This window comes from Lampris incognitus, chromosome 4, assembly GCF_029633865.1.
Source record: "Lampris incognitus isolate fLamInc1 chromosome 4, fLamInc1.hap2, whole genome shotgun sequence".
NCBI lineage: Eukaryota > Metazoa > Chordata > Actinopteri > Lampriformes > Lampridae > Lampris > Lampris incognitus.
Genome location: NC_079214.1, coordinates 28,061,911 through 28,076,910, shown reverse-complemented (window position 1 = coordinate 28,076,910; position 15,000 = coordinate 28,061,911).

The window sequence follows — 15,000 nt, the reverse complement described above, 5'->3', positions numbered from 1 at the left end:
CAACACAGTAGCCAGGAATACTTGGAGGTGTTTTAACCCCCCCCCATCTCTCTCTCTCTCTCTCTCTCTCTCTCTCTCTCTCTCTCTCTCTCTCTCTCTCTCTCTCTCTCTCTCTCTCTCTCTCTCTCTCTCTCTCTCTCTCTCTCTCTCTCTCTCTCTCTCTCTCTCTCTGTCAAGTCAGTTCAGTTCAATTCAATTCAGTTCAATTCAATAATGCTTTATTGGCATGACTGTATTCATTGCAATGTTGCTAAAGGTGACAGTGACATAAGTTAATAGAGTATTAAAAAAGTATAAATGGAAAAAGGAATAGGTAGAACTGGTAGAAATACAGGAGGGTATTTGAACAGTAACTGACACTAATTGGAACAGTAATTGACTGTGTTTCGGTCACTCATTGACCCTTAGGCTATGGCATGGCCATCGCTCTTTCTCATCCACGGGTAGAAAATGTGGAATCTGGTTTTCACATTTCTGCTGGTATTTTCCTCTTATGTGTTGGAATTTCTCACAATTTAGAAGGAAGTGCATCTCTGTCTCCACCTCACCTGCCGTATAGTGACCACATATTCTTCGCTGTTTTGGTAGCCAAGATTTTTTTGTGTTTGGTCTTTTCAATGTCTGTCTGTCTGTCTGTCTGTCTCTGTGTCTGTCTGTCTCTCTATCTGTCGCTCTCTCTCTCTCTCTCTCTCTGTCTATCTGTCTGTCTGTCTCTCTTTCCCCAGCTTATTTTTTTTCATCAGTCCTGCATTAACGCTAAATTTCTCCAAAGTTCCCCTCCTGGCATGCAGCTATCAGCTGACCTGTTTCTCTCCTTTTCCATGTCCCTACACGTCACTGTGTACTTTGAACTGTGAGCATCACATTGTTCTCGTCTGCATTTTTGCCATAGTTTTTCCCCCCCATGAGAATCAAGTCTTCCATTGCAACATTGTTTCTGGGATTCATATTTTTGCTTGCCAATCTTCCAATAACATGTTATTAATATAACACTGTTTTTGGGGAGGAGTGCTGAGCATACCGTCTGTAAGCATGCATTTTAACTGTAGGCGAGTTGCAACACTGATTACTACACTATTAGCAATATAGCAATAACTTGGCTTCTTCCTTAACCCCATTTTTACCCGACTTCTTCTGGATTATGCTTTGCTATGGTGAAGATGTGCAGTTGCTATAGATTAAAAGGAGATTGTGTGTTTTTTTTTTGTAGTCTCCACATCCCTCTGACCACCATCCACCAGACCCCATCAAACCCCTTTGGAAATTCTTCACAAATCGACCGCTACCCACACCCAGTTACACAGCAAATACGTTATTTGCGGCGTTCAGAGATCATCAAAATAATTGCAAGCAGGGAATGACATAAAGCTTTGTGAAGAAGTTAAACCTAACAGCTTCATGTGGCCAGGTGTGAGTCACAGGTCTCAGGACTCGACCCCACCCCCCCACCCCCCCTACACCCCAACGCCAGCGCACAGCTCCCCCACAGAGCAGTGCATGTGTCTGGGTCTAATCCAGGGGAAAGGAGCTCAATCCAAAACAAACTTGCTGAACGAGAGGATTCTGGCCAGGCAGCTTCTGCTGAGCCATGCTGGCTGTTGATGGTCAGAAACAATCACTCATGCTGGGCGATGACCCTGAAGGACACACACACACACACACACACACACACACACACACACACACACACACACACACACACACACACACACACACACACACACACACACACACACACACACCAGTCTATATCAGAAGTCAACAAACCTGCAGAAGTGTATTGGTTTTTCTGAGTCACACAGATAGTTTAGATGAGACCAGCAAGGACTGGCCATACCTCGGGACATGGGTGGGTGTCAGTCATATTTAAACCAGCGTTTCTTTCAAAGGGGACATTCAACTAAACACACAGCCAAAATTTAGTCTGGTGTTTGTGTCAGGCTTTGATTACCATGTAATGTGATAAAAAGCATTCCTTTTCAAGAGTCCTATGCTATTGCACAGCCTCATCTTGATCATCTTAATAAGAAGGAAAAATGAGCTCAAGATGTGCTGTGAGACATAAGTGCCTCAATGACAGATAAGTGACACAGACCCGAGGATAAATGCAATTTGCACTGGGAATGAGACAATCTCCAGATACCAGCCCTGACCATTTGTGCAGTCCCGTGGTGTTTTGCATTGCATCCATCCATGCATTGAAGCCAAAGGATTTGTCTTATACTGTGATCCATCTCTACTGACAGACTACCCTCTGCTCTCCGTGAGGTTGCTCTCTTAGGGAAGGGAGGACTCCGACAATGACTCAACTTGGATCGAGATGGGAACAACCATCAGTAAATAAGCTACCATGTGAGTCATGGCATCCTGTCTGGGTTGTGCATTTGGATTATAAATATCCTCTTATTGTGACGTCATGCACAGACACACACACACACACACACACACACACACACACACACACACACACACACACACACACACACACACACGTTAGTAGTCTGATACATGTATCGATAAAGAATGGAACATATTTACAAAATTATTTTTAAAAAATTGTATTTATATCAACTTGTGCCATGCCACTGTAAAAACTGCATTTTATTCTGATTGAATTGTGTATCTATGTATGTATCAATGTATGTGTTAATGCTTCTATGTATGTTTCTAGGTTTTAGTTAACCAGCCAACCAATCAACCAATCTATCTATCTGTCGATCAATCGATTGATTGATCTATCTAGGATTGGTACTGGTCATTAATTTAAAACACAGTGTGGAGTTTCTCTTTACTTTAAAACGTTTAAAACAAGAATTAACGGTGAAAAAATAAAATTATGCGACGTGAACTTGAATAACACTCAGAAATGTTTCAGTTTTTACTTTCCAGTCTCTTTTTCAACTGTCATGGACCTCCTTCAGCTTTCATCACATCTTACAACTTTAAAACCAGTTGTTTAATTTTACAGTTAACATTAACCCAAAAAAAAGGGAAAAAAAGAAAAAGAAAAGAAAAGATAAAGATTCCTTGCTGTGCACATTTTCCACACAACCCATTGGTGTAACTTGCTGCGTGAAACCTTTTTATTAGCCTCTGTGTGTGTGTTTAGCTCCTGCCTGTAGCTTGTGTAAACCTGAATGCTTTGGTTCCTGTTTAAACAGCTTTGTTTTCAGGTTCAGCTTGAGACACTCGGCATTTCTGCCTGGCTGGAACACTTTAATCTCCCACTTTACAGATTAGATTTCATCCCTCGGCATAACGTTCACATTCAGCAAAAAAAAAAAATTGCACGCATACACACAAACACACACACACACACACACACTTGCTGGCACGTCACTACAGAGGAAGCAGCGGAGAGACAGCGTGCTCTGAGGTGACCACTACAATAACACATGAGGACTCTGCCATCCATATCGTCAGTACATCACTATGGTTTCATGACGAAAGGACGAGCATGCCAACAAAACGAATGGCCTCCGTTTCATACGACTAACCTCTCCTAGACGAACTGGAGTTGGTCCCCGGATGCTGCACGGCAGCTACCCACTGCTCCTAGCTACACAGCTAGGATGGGTTAAACGTAGAGCGTAATTTCCCTACGGGAATCATTACAGTACATCAAAAAAATAGATAAATAAATGAAATGACAATGACAATAACGCGAAAGCGTCCGAGTGGGTTCTTGCCTCACCTCATCTGTTCCCCTCTCAGCGCTTGCAGATTACGAGTAAGGGCTTTTGCGTGTTATTGGGTGTCTTCTCACTTCGGAGTACTTGTCACTGAAACAACAGCCTGCATATGCGTCCATAAGACGTCGTGAAGAGTCATCTGCAGACATCAGCTGCATCTAACAAATGTTGTCACCACATCAGAAAGGTCATGCTTCTGCCTCATGCAAACTACAGAAACATACAGATTTCATCCAGGATCCAGGGTTGTAGTTCACTGATAGCTTAATTTCAATTGTTCAGCTTGTGTGCATGGTATCACTTCAATCCATGAGTACTAGCTACCTATAGGCGTTATGCCAGCATCTTTTTATTTAGATATTTGGACACAGAATAAGTGCTGCATGAGTCCATAAAAAAGTAAAACACAGGCTGTTGAATGGAAGAAATTTGCACGAGAAATATTTACAGGACTATCAAAGAAGGTTGAATCAGTTCATCTGGATGCAACATTTATTGACAGACACGTTTCATCACTCTTCTAAGACTCAGCTGACTCAGCTGCAGGTATCCCCACCCCTTATAATCAATACAGTTGTGTAACGACCGAAACCAACGGTCGGGTTCATATGCAAATGTGGGCGTGGCCATAAACTAGCGTTACAGTGAACATGTGTACTATGCACAGAGGATTTGGGAATGTTTGCAATCACAGTATTAGGATAGTGAATAGTACACATGGCCATTGAAACTGTAGCTGATGGTCACGGCAATTTGTGTATGAAACCGATTGTTGGTTTCGGTCGTTATGCAACTGTGTTGTTTATAAGGGTGGGGGTATCTGCAGTCAGTTTAGACTGAAGAGGTCACTTAGATGAGTGACGAAATGTATCTGTCAATAAACTTTGTGTCTAGATGAACTGATTCAACTTTCTTTGATTTTCTTACCTGGATTATTAAGCATGCATATAGACATTCACAGGACAATGTTGCTTTTCACCCTTCCTCGTTTGTGCCTCTCCCCCATCCTGATGCCGGCGAGCATATGTGATGAAGAGACACTCCAGTCTCCGTCTTTCTAAACTTAACAGGTCACAAGTCTATCTGGAAAAGAACACACCTGTGACCTTCAGTCCCAAATAAATACCACAGGGACACAGTGCGCTGCTTAATGGAAAAAAACATTTCTGACATTTCTATTTTGATTAAATTATTGTTTTAGATGTGATTGCACACATGATCTAAGCCTCACTGGCTTCGGAGCTGAAAGAAAAACAGAGCATATTCAAAAGCAGGGGAGATGATAACAGAAGAAAGGTGAGGAGAGGTGTATGGAAAAGAACAGTCATTGCTGTCAAATGATAACCCGAGTGGATAAGTAGATTGAATTTCATCAAACGTAAACAAGAAAAAGCAAGCAAGAACAAACCATTGACTTAAAAAAATGCTCTCACAAGGATGTGAGTCATATTATGTGCAGCCAGAAGAACTTTCCAAAGTAAAAGGGTTTAACTATGGTCATGCTACAAAATTCTTCCCCTGTGGGCAAAAATCACGATCACGTAGAGCTGCTCAGTCATCAACAGGATTTTGCAGACTGAGGGGGGGAATGAGCATGTAGTATGACGACTGTGTGAGGATTTTATAGCTAATGGAAAGTTTGCATGCATACTAGTTATTCTCCACTGTGTTAGCTTCTTTTGTTTGATTACTCAAAGACATACATATACGTATATAAGATGTAATAAGCCCTTCTGCAAGGCCACTGGTAAAGTTTAGGTCAGATATTGCACCTGAGCGAAGATGGTGGTCTAGATGGAGAGGTGAAATGTATTTATCACATGCCCGCTGTGCACCACCAAGAGTTTGATTGTCTTGGTCTTGCATTGGCTGTTTTACTGGCTCACCTTTTAAGCTTGCATTCCTCTGAATTACACAGCAAAGAAAATCTCAAAAGGCCTTCTTGGTAATTCAGCGTTGCCAAACAGCTGTTTTATGGCAACTAGGGAAAGGGATGGAATGACAAGAGTTCCATGATGGGAGACACAGGTCAAACAAGGAGACACCAACTGAGAGAAAAAGGTAAAGATGGAAAGTGGCTGACTGAGCAAGTTGCTGTATCCATAATGGGGAGTTTGATTGTATGCGAGAGAGAGAGAGAAAGACAGACAGACAGACAGACAGACAGACAGACAGACAGACAGACAGACAGACAGAGACACAGACCGGCAGACAGAGACACAGACAGACAGACAGACAAGACAGAGACACAGACAGACAGACAGACAGAGACAAAGAGAGAGATTATGTTTCTTTGCTGTACTGTTTCTTTACTGTAGTGTGTTAGTTTTCAGTGGTGTTTTCCGACTGATGTTTGGCTTTTTTTTTTCTCCAATGTTTGGATGCTTGCTTTGGCAACATGTACATCGTTACAGCATGCCAATATAGCCATTTGAATTTGAGTTTGACAGACATACAAAGAGAGCGAGACAGACAGACAGACAAAGACAGAGAGAGAGAGAGAGAGAGAGAGAGAGAGAGAGAGAGAGAGAGAGAGAGAGAGAGAGAGAGAGAGAGAGAGAGAGAGAGAGGGAGGGAAGGGAGGGAGGGAGGGAGAGAGAGACAGACAGACAAAGAGAGATAGAGACAGCCAGACAGACAGACAGATGACAAAGAGAGAGAGACAGACAGAGACAAAGAGAGAGAGGGAGGAAGAGAAACAGACAGAGAGAGGGAGAGACAGACAGACAGAGACAAAGAGACAGACAGACGGAGATAATGCGAGGGAGACACAGACAGACAGAGACAAAGAGAGAGAGAGGGAGAGACAGACAGACAGAGACAAAGAGAGAGAGGGAGGGAGGGAGATAGAGATAAACAGAGACAAAGAGAGAGAGAATGAGAGAGAGCGAGAGAGAGAGAGAGAGAGAGGGGGAGACAGACAGACAGACAGACAGACAGAGACAAAGAGAGAGAGAGGGGGAGAGAGAGGTAGCGAGAGAGAGGGGGACATAACTGAGAGAATTCAAGCATGCAAGGCCATCCACACTTGTTTGATTGTGTCTGTGGCCAGAGGCGAGCTGAGGAGAGGAGGAGGAGGAGGAAAGAAACAATTAACATGAACGGCATGGGGAATGTGGGTTTCCTAGACGACAGAGGGCATAGCCAAACAAACGGCCCCTTTCATAACAATTCAAAACAAACAGAATATCCACCCTTATTAGCACCCATTCACAGGCCAAATGAGGTAGGTATTCTTCCCTACTGTCCTGAAAGGAAAAAAAAAGAAAAGAAATTCCAGATGCACCCTCCCCTCCATTTTCACCAGCATGTACCATAATCACATTTCAAGTATATGTGCAAATGTTTACACGGTACAGAAGAAAAAAGATAACCTTCAAAGTGGTGAACCTGGCGTGTTAAAACAATCCCGGGGGTGGTTTCTGTTCCCTGACTTTGAAAGCATCGGCTTACGGTGTTGGCTATGGTTTACAGTTCAGGGACTGCAGAGGAAAAATGTTGCTGATTTCAGCAGAACTGGTCAGAATTTTAACAGAGCAAGCAAAGGATAAGAGTTGTAATTGGCAGAACCGTCCGACCCAGATACACAGAGAGAGGGGGGGGTTGTTTGTGAGTGTGCATGAGTGTGAGTCATTTGATTGTAAATTTTTGTTGTGAGATGGGTGGAGTGGTTGGATATTCAGAGCTGTGTTTGATGAGCCAGCGAGTCCACCCTGTGTACTGGCAAAGGTTCTGGTCTGTAATCAGTCGCAGCAGACCTCCGGCTGCGTTTGAATTTCATCTTTTATGGGGCAAAATTGGACATATTTGCTTTGAATTATGCTTTTTACAATGCATCAGAATCTGATGATATGCCAGTAGTTTATTTACAAGTGCTGACATTATTTTTCATATTTTCAACCTTTACTCATCCATCGATCGCAACGTACACCAATGTGCTTTCCTGAACCCCAGATCCCCCCGTTTCTCTCACTCTGCAATTGTTCAGGACATCATGACATAAAATATGTCAACATTTGCAGCACATTTAGCCCAAGTAACAATTAGAACCATAACTCTGGCTCCATCAGTGTCCCACTCCATCTGCTGAACAACACAAAACCATCATGAGTAATGATGCCCAGATGAAAGGTTCTTCCATTCTACTGTTGTTGAGAGCTGCACATTTCACAGAGAGCTAACATGACAGGGGGCAATGGCTACGGCTCAGATCAAAACCCCTAGTTGTAGTAAGAGGGTGTGATTTTAAGATATGTGCATGTTTCTTTCCTGCATCGATTCACTCATTTCTTTATGCTGTCACTTTTAACGCGTGAAGCAGCCTGATCAGATTTCATATGACAAAGTACAATAGACGCAAACTTGTTCTATAAAACCAAGAGGTGGTGGTATTTTTTGAATGCACCATTACAATTGCAGCTAGGGTGCTGATGGGGAATCACATTAACACAATGGAAAGGGCATTGGTTGTTGAGCTAAAGATCATTTTCTTTTTGTTGATTCCGACAAAAACATATATTCAGCTTGTCACACAAATGATCACCATTTACTCTGGCTCAAAAACTAACACTGACTGGGGGCGTTCGGGTAGCATGACGGTCTATTCTGTTGTCTACCAACACAGGGATCGCCTGTTCGAATCTTTGCACTACATCCGGCTTGGTCGGGCGTCCCTACAGACACAATTGGCCGTGTCTGCGGGTGGGAAGCTGGGTATGTGTCCCGGTCGCTGCACTAGCGCCTCCTCTGGTCGGTCGGGGCGCCTGTTTGGGAGGGGGGACTGATCCTCCCAAGTGTTACGTCCCCCTGGTGAAACTCCTCGCTGTCAGGTGAAAAGAAGCGGCTGGCAACTTCACATGTATCGGAGGAGGGATGTGATAGTCTGCAGCCCTCCCCAGATCGGCAGAGGGGGTGGAGCAGCGACCCGGACGGCTCGGAAGAGTGGTGTAATTGGCCGGGTACAATTGGGGAGGAAAAAAAAACTAACACTGCCTTTGACTGAGAAGCATGGTGGGGTAGTCAGTGTCCAACTCAACTGTGTCGGAGGGTGAACCCGCTGCAGATGCACTGCGGATGGGGGTTTGTATGTATAGAGTATTTTAACCATCAATGCATCATCGTTAAATATATAGAGACATTGTCATTGGTCACACAGTGTAACTCGTGGATGGAGCAGCACAGAGTTCCCAATAACAAAAGTAAACAAACATTAGGCTACACTGACGACATGATTTTATAATTTAATTTATGTCCAGTATTAATGGTTGATGTCAAACAGTTAGCTAACGTTAGACTAACAGTTATATACATCTTAGACCTCAAGTTACCTGGTATAGAACCGGATGTCGGCGACGGAGCCTGCAAACCTCTGTAACCCAAACTCTCGCTGTACACGCAACTCCTGCAATTCCTCTCTCAGGTCTTCAATTTATTTGTCTTTGTCTTCTACAGATGACGAGGACATGTCCAGTGCAGACGGTTCAAGGACAGAGCAGTAGTCGTGATCCCTTGTGCTATTGTGTTGCTCCTCAGGAGGGACTGGATCAACGGGCCGTTTTGCTCTCCCACACACTGCGCCGTGGTGTCTCAACAGTATATTCCATTCAAAGAACGTCGGTACAGCACCTTTAACAAACCTTCTTCGACCATCAAGGGTTGTTGGCTCCATGAGCTGATCAGTGGAGAAGTGTCTGCTACAGACCTTAGTGTGAGAGGTGATGGCGAAATGATCCCGGCGTATGTTTACAAGGCCACTGTCTTCTCAGGTCAGGATGGATTGGAAAGCCGTGGAAACTTAGTATGCCGTTAAACTTGGAGCTAGCCAAACAAAGTGGGACGCAGAAATGCTCAGAGTATTTATTTTGTTGTTTTTGAAAATGTTCGGTCTTGAACTTTTTTTCTGGGTAAACTCGTGATGATGAGCAAACTGTCATGCTAGCTAGCTAGCTAGCTGTAGTGTTGGACGGTGCACAATCACGTTGAGGCAGTTCGGATTAGAACGGACGTTTACTTAATTCAAGGATCATGCAGGCAGCCATCATTATATGCTCTTCTTCACGTCAAAACAGGAAACAGCATATTGACATAGCACCACCTAGTGGTGCAAAAGGGTAACATGAATAGCAATATAAACAGAACACAACATCTTCCCTTTCTATAAAAGAATGTTACTTCCAAACCAGCATCAGTACGATTCTGTAATCAATCAAACAATATACCTTAGCTTTTCTAATCCTACAATAACATTACATTTCATTTACCATTTCTTTCCCATGGTCAATTCTTCAAAACCAGAGTATACATCAAATAAAGATTTGTCAACTGTATGTTTCCCTTATAACAGACTTGCTTGTAATATTGTTTTTTCTCTTTCCCATGCCCTTTTCTAGAAATCCAGTGGCTTAAATTTACAGTCAAACTTTAAATACAGGACATAGTCCTTATGCCAACTAGGCTTGCTTCTTGCACATGGCTGGATGTGGGGAGTGTGCATGTGATGTGAATTGGAGCAGGATTGTTGAAAGGTTCATACTCAGCTGCAGCAGGGAAAGGAGCCAAGTGGGATGCATTCCATTTTTTTCCATCGCTAAGCAAGAAGGTGCTTGTGCCTACCTTCTTTTCCACAGTCACTGGTCCACTGAATCTCAGGTGTGCTTTGGGAATGTGGTGAGGTATTCTTATCCTAACCCTCTCTCCCTCCTGAAAGAGAGGCGCACAGGCGCCACGTTTGGAGTCAGTGAAGCGCTTCATCTTGGCCTGTTTTCCTTGGACCATTCTATGCACAGAGTCACCCTGTGCTGTCAAAGTAGGTTGCAGGGGCAGTATGTCCAGTTTAGTGCACATTCTTCTGCCATAAAGCAGTTCATGTGGTGAGACGGCAGTGGTGGTATGTGGTGTGGCCCTGTAGACTTGTAGCCAGTCCAACACAGCCTCTTTCCAGGGCCGAGACAGCTGGAGTGCAGTCTGGATGCAGCTCTTCAGAACACGGTGGCAACATTCAATGGCCCCGTTGGCTGCCGGATAGTAGACGGATACCCGATTGTGGAGGATGCCCCTTTCCTCAAGAAACTCAGCGAAGGCTGCTGACATGAATTGAGCTCCATTGTCTGTAACGATGCTTTCTGGGTCACAGTGTCTGCTAAAAACAGTGGTAAGAAACTGTATTATGTCAGCAGTTGTTGCAGTGTGGAAAAAGGCCAACTCAGACCACTCGGAGTAGTAGTCCGTCAGTGTAATAGCATAACGGCAGGCGGGCACAGCTGTCTCAAAAGGCCCTACTATGTCAAGACCTAGCTTTTTCCATGGGCCATCTGGCAGAGGTACTGGTTGTAGGGGTGCAGAACGAGGCTTAACTTGATGCACAAAGCCCTTTGTACAGCCGATGGCAGGGGCAGTAGGAGCGGTGAGAGCAGTGGTCATCACCGGAGCAGATGTAGCTGCAGCAGAAGAGGGAAGGACGGTATTTCCACTAATACAGATGTGTAGAGCAGCCCCTACCAAAGAACATGGTAGGGGCAGTGGTACTGAAGTACTTGTCGTAGGTAGAGTGTGGCATTATGGATACTGCTGAACCTGTAACCACAACTAGTTCAATTTCCTGGGCAGGAGTAGTTGGTGTGTAGACATGTACATTGCACCAAATTTTCTTTGGAGCACAGTCAGCATCATTTAAGTAGAGCACTGTCAGTTTAGGGAGTTCAACCTCATGCACAGGCTGGGTTTGAGCAGATCCGCAGACACGAGCAAAGTGTCCCACTTTGTGGCATGCATTGAAAGTGGCATTTGCAGCTAAACATTGTGGAGAGTTAGCCAAGTGACTGTCAGAGCCACATCTGAAGCAGGAGTGGGGTGATGCAGGCTGTGAAGTAGTAGGTGGCTCAGTTGAGTGGAAGGGCTGTCTGTCCCGCTTCCTAAAGGCACGTGACCTCGACTGTACAGCATGTACTGGGACACTGTGATCTGGTGCCATTGCTTTAGCTTGTTCAGTAGCAGATTCAATCTGTGTTGCTATAGTGATAGTCTTATCTAGCATTAGATCAGGTTCAAGTAGCAGCCTCTATTTTATATGCTGGCTAACCACATGCTCAGTTAACTGGTTGCGGACCATCTCATCCATTTTATCAGCAAAGTCACATTTAGTAGCCAGTTCATGCAAAGCAGCAACGTATTGCAGAATAGTCTCATGCGGTGCCTGAAAATGTGCTGTTCAACAGCGATGTTGGTCTTGGGTATAAAGTAAGCCTGTAAGGCAGTAACAGCAGAAGAAAATGTCTCATCCGTATCTGGTAATGTGTAAAAAATCAGTTGTCCTGCAGTGCCCTGACAATGTAGCAGAACAGCTCTCTTGCGGGTCTCAGGCCAAGCATTTCCAGTTGCACTGATCAGCAGTAAGTAATTGTTGAATATCCGTAGCCATGTATTGAATGGCATTGCAGGTTCGCCCGGGCAAGGCAGGAACATCGCGGGAGAAGGCACATTCACAGCCATTTTCAGAAAATATCAGCCAAAAGCATAAAAACGATCTTTGGGTTCACTCGTCACCAGTTTGTAGTGTTGGATGGTGCACAATCATGAGGAGGCAGGTCGGATTAGAACGGACGTTTACTTAACTCAAGGATCATGTAGGCAGCCATCAGTACATTCTCTTCTTCACGTCAAAACAGGAAACAGCATATTAACATAGCACCACCTAGTGATGCAAGAGGGTAACATGAATATCAATATAAACGGAACACAACACTAGCTGGGCGCCAGCGCAATGTAAACAAAGGGAGCGGAAACGTACAAGCGGAAGCGGAACTACGTCACATAGCCTAGTGCATGCAGCGCATTGTATCCGGCCAATTACCACTCTTCCGAGCCGTCCGGGTTGCTGCTCCACCCCCTCTGCCGATCCCGGGAGGGCTGCAGACTACCACATGCCTCCTCTGATATACGCGGAGTCGTCAGCCGCTTCTTTTCACCTGACAGTGAGGAGATTCGCCAGGGGGACGTAGCGCGTGGGAGGATCACTGTAGCATTCCAGCCGGACTTTATTCAGACGATGCACTCCAATAACGACTGATGGGTCCATGGTGCGGTATCAGACCATCTATTGCAGCATTTTACTAGTCACACCGTAGACACACCATAGAACCACCGTAAGAGCTGTTCGCCTTCCAGCTAGGTGCTAAATAAATGATGATGATCAATGAACTATAAGTTGTGAATTCGTTCTGTGCATAGCGAACATGACCATCATCTCCAACTTTCAGTTTAGTTCTGCCGTTTTCTCGCAGCAGCGCACAGCATCATGGGAGACCAGAGTTTTTCAAAATAAAGGTCACATAACAAAAGGAAGTGTAATTCGCTGTTAATATATCAATCAGGACTGTACTTTAGGCACCAAATACAAATCAATAATGAGCACCATACAAATCAGTAATAATAAAAAATATTATGACAAAATTATATGGGTCATTTACAATCACACCATTCTCCTCAGTTACCCCTCCCCCCTGAACAGGCGCCCTGACCGACCAGAGGAGGCGCTAGTGCAGCTACCACGACACATACCCACATCCGGCTTTTCACCCGCAGACACGGCCAATTGTGTCTGTAGGTACGCCCGACCAAGCCGGAGGTAACACGGGGATTCGAACTGGTTATCCCCATGTTTGTAGGCAACGGAATAGATTGCGACGCTACCCGGACTTCCTGTGCAGTACATTTTTAGCAAGTAGAACACTATAGCACCATCTAGCACATAGTCTCAGCTTTGACTTTTTGCTATCATAGTCTTTCAAAGGAAAAAATCAACTGTAAAAGAAAAATCAACTGTAAAACTATTGGCTTTACATCATCAAGTCAGCTCAGGTGTCACTTTGCTTTGGCATGTTAGTATGACAGTATGCTACAATTCAATATTTCAGGTCTATAGTCGACGTTTCATTCAGATTTTAGATAATTTTTCAGATCGGTCATTATACGTAGCCTACGGTCACATTCACATGCCCCGCTAGCTTTGGACACCTGCTCAACCACCACATCTCTGCAAATGTTGACAAAATTATCCAGCGATCCCCGCAGTGACTTATGAAATTCTTCCTTCTTTTTGTTTTTGTTTTTAATTTTAATTTAATTAATTAATTTTGTTATTTTTTCAGCACCTGACACGTTTAGGAACTCGGTCACACCCTTGTGCAGCCGACATTGTTTCCCCGTCTTCTTCCTTGCAGCACGCACTATGTAACGACGCAATATCAAAAATATAAAATAAAAACTGAATAATTTGTTAGATTTATTTTCATGTCACCTTGAGTATGCATAATGGAATTAACACACAGGAATTTCATTTTAGAAGCATGTTGGGTCCAGAACAGTCATAAAAAATTGTATATATATTGTAACAATCACGGATGAATAGGCTCGGTAGCCCTTGGCTAACGGGTCGGACCCTTTAGTCGACTGGTTAACGTATACTCGCTTGCTGTGTGGGAGCCACGGGTTCGCGTCCCACATGCGGCGTCCCGAGCTGCCCCCTGAATTCGCTACATTGGTGTCAGAAGCGGGATGGTGAGATCGTGAGGCCATCGGAGGCGTTTCCCGAAAGAGGGGGGTAAATGTAACACATTCAGAGAGAGGGGGGGGACGCTGCATCCGGGATGCGAACCCGTGGCTCCCACACCTCAAGCGACTACGTTAATCAGTCGACTAAAGGGTCTGACCCGTTAGCCAAGGGCTACCGAGCCTATTCATCCGTGATCGTTATGATCTATATAAAACCCTGCAGGATTGCAAGTCAGGCAGGAGGCCCTGTGTGGTCACACACTTTGCATAGCCCATGTGACGGTTCTGCACACACGACTGTGCACGGCACATGGTTGACTATCTGGCCTATGTAGATGCTTGACATAACGTGAAAAATCACAACATAACAGCAATCGCCCATTAACCAGAGTGGTCTACCTAACGAGCAAATTTACATATATTCAGATACAAAGAGAAACAGAAAGGGTAAACAATTCCCATTATGTTTCAACTGCTGAGAATTCATACTCTGACAGAGGCAGTTCACAGAGCGCTACACTATCAATGAGTTCATCATCCCTCCGCAAAGACACATGAGACATTTAGTGTTTTGGGGAAGGAAATAGAACATTTTCAATAACTGCTCTTTTGCTTGCTGTTGTTGTAAGGGCTATGGCATACAAAGATTAATTTGCAATGAGTGCCAAAATGCAACAAGGTTTAGTGGTTTAGTGGCATGGACCCACGGCTAATGGAGCAGTTTAAACATTTATCAGTGAACACATCAAATGATGTATAT